Below are 2,500 nucleotides of genomic sequence, written 5' to 3'. Positions count from 1 at the left end.
TTTTCATGTGCTTGGTGAGTATGACCTCTAAGAATGCTATTATGGCACTCAACGCTGGAACATTAAATTGTAGATACAGAGTTTGTTTTAGCTAAACTCTTCAACATGCGAACTTGGTAACAATCACAAGCAGAACCCTCTTCAGTGGAGTTAGACTTTTATTAAGTATCTGTGGTACGCGGTTTTCATGACAAGGCGTTTTATCTTTAGTGAAGACTATGACATTTCGATTATCTCAGTATTTGATATGAGCATTGTGATGAGTAACCTCAGTTTAATACGGTCGACCTTCCCCTTGCATTTATCGTTTGGATGAAACCATCAGAGCAAAGTTTCTCTAGCTTCAAGCAGTCATCCTGATTAAGTCTGTCCCGTTGATGTGGGGCGCTCAAAATTTAGCCGTTTTTCAGGAGACGCATGCAAAAGTCAGGCCGAATTACAAGGAGCGATTCCTCTAAGAAGGCACTCCATCGTATCTCTGGTAGATTTCTTGTACGAAAAGCAAATGTTATTGATCACCATACAGTTCTGTTTAGACATTCTACTTTGGGTTTTCGATAGGATTCTATAGAATTATTTTAGTGTGGTTAATAACATCTTGAGACATAAATTGAGATTGAAGCTGGAGAACCAAACATAAATGATATTCTGCGTTAAATTAAGAAACAGTAACGAGTGAAAGTTCTGTAAATAATTATAAGCTTTAGCTTAAGTTCGCTGTATATTGGCAATAGAAAATAGAAAAATATTGGGGTATATAATCCCTCTACAAAACTAGATTGGGTATTTGTGCGCGTGGGTCAGCACACTAAACGTGAAAATAAGGGGTGTGGATTCGATTCCCACGCGTACTGATACCCATATATTTTCTGTCGACGTGGGGCGGTTATATGCCCCAGTATTATACTATTTTCTATTTCCAATACACGGCGAACACTTATGATTATTATTTACTTATATATTTTGAAGACAGCGAATTGATTCAGGAGTTGCCATATCAGAACACGCAAACATCATTGCAAACCTTCAAAAATTCACATTTAACCACAATTTCAATAGAGGTATAAATCAGACGATGTTAGAGGTTAGTGTTTTGTAGATTTCGATTCAAAGTATACACTGCATTCATCTCGAGATACTTTTATATTTCTTCAAGAGAAAATAGCAACTTCTGAGATGTGACAGTGCTATAATCATGTCACTTCTGGATGGCACAACATTTTTATATATGATTCCAAGTGATGTTATAAAGGTGATTTTATTAACTGTAGGTTATGAATGTACAATTGCTTACAATTACGAGGACTAATTATTCTTAATGGACCGTTTAAGATTAAGGGTCATAGGGTTACTGCAGTCTTGGAAACAGAATACAAACTAGTGACGATTTGATTGCTAATGTGGGGCTCCTCACAATGAACTACGTTGACAGATGGCACACTGAATCCTGTTTGAGGCAAGAGAAGCTGCTCAACATTATTACTGTGTTTCATGGACAACAGATAGTAAAAACAAGCAGGAATACTGACATATTGAACAAATGATAAGGGATATTGTTGAGGGTGTCTCTACTTATCGAATATCTGTACTTGAGGTTAATACCAAGTAGATTTGTAATAAAGAATCGTTTTACTTGGGGAATTCAATTAAATCCAATTCGGAAAACTATTTCGCAAGATTCATATAACATAATATCAGTGGCACTTGCGTGTGCGTGCGTACGTGTGTGTGTGTGTGTGTGTGTGTGTGTGTGTGTGTGTGTGTGTGTGTGTGTGTGTGTGTGTGTGTGTGTGTGTGTGTGTGTGTGTGTGTGTGTGTGTAACAATTATTATTTGCGACTGCAGTAGTATTTAGATAAAAGGTGGATGGTATGCTATCTGAGAGAGAGATAGAATATCCCTGCTATTATTTACACGCTATATCTGTGAATACCTCTATAAAGATAATGAGAAATACGATCTTTCAAAATGGATAGTAGCAGCGAGTAAGCTGATGTTGAGAGTTGGGCCAACATCTAACATAAGACTAACTGTTAATAATGTATCACATAATATCTTAGTCGGACACATGACACTATCTTGCCGCCGGAAGTTCTTTAACTACATTCGCTCACTTCCAGTTGAAATTCCCCGAATATGTTAATGACATAAGTAACACATGGAAGAATACTATTATTATTATTATTATTATTATTATTATTATTATTATTATTATTATTATTATTATTGTTGTTGTTGTTGTTGTTGTTGTTGTTGTGAGCTGGCAGAATTGTTCGAACGCCGAGCAAATGCTTAGCAGCATTTCGTCCGTCTCTACGTTCTGAGTTCAAATTCCACTGTGGTCGACTTTGCCTTTCATCCTTTCGGGGTCAATAAATTAAGTACCAGTGAAAAACACTGGGCTCGATGTAATCAACTAGTCCCCTCCACCCCACCCCAAAATCAGTCTTGTACCTTTTATAGAAAGGATTATAATTATTGTTATTTCTGGGGGTTTTGTT

At 36.7% G+C, this 2,500-nt stretch overlaps 1 long non-coding RNA gene across 1 annotated transcript in view; it reads left to right on the top strand.

Annotated features, from left to right (window-relative positions):
* LOC106872058 (uncharacterized) overlaps positions 1 to 1,786 on the top strand; it is a 201,454-nt gene extending 199,668 nt beyond the window's left edge. The window contains exon 3 of the long non-coding RNA XR_001409732.2: positions 1 to 1,786. This exon is cut by the window's left edge and continues 636 nt beyond it. This is a non-coding gene — a long non-coding RNA (uncharacterized LOC106872058).
* Positions 1,787 to 2,500: the final 714 nt, after the last annotated feature.

This window comes from Octopus bimaculoides, chromosome 13, assembly GCF_001194135.2.
Source record: "Octopus bimaculoides isolate UCB-OBI-ISO-001 chromosome 13, ASM119413v2, whole genome shotgun sequence".
NCBI classification, from domain to species: domain Eukaryota; kingdom Metazoa; phylum Mollusca; class Cephalopoda; order Octopoda; family Octopodidae; genus Octopus; species Octopus bimaculoides.
Note: the sequence above shows the minus strand (reverse complement) of the source record. Positions and strands in the feature narration are given on the sequence as shown.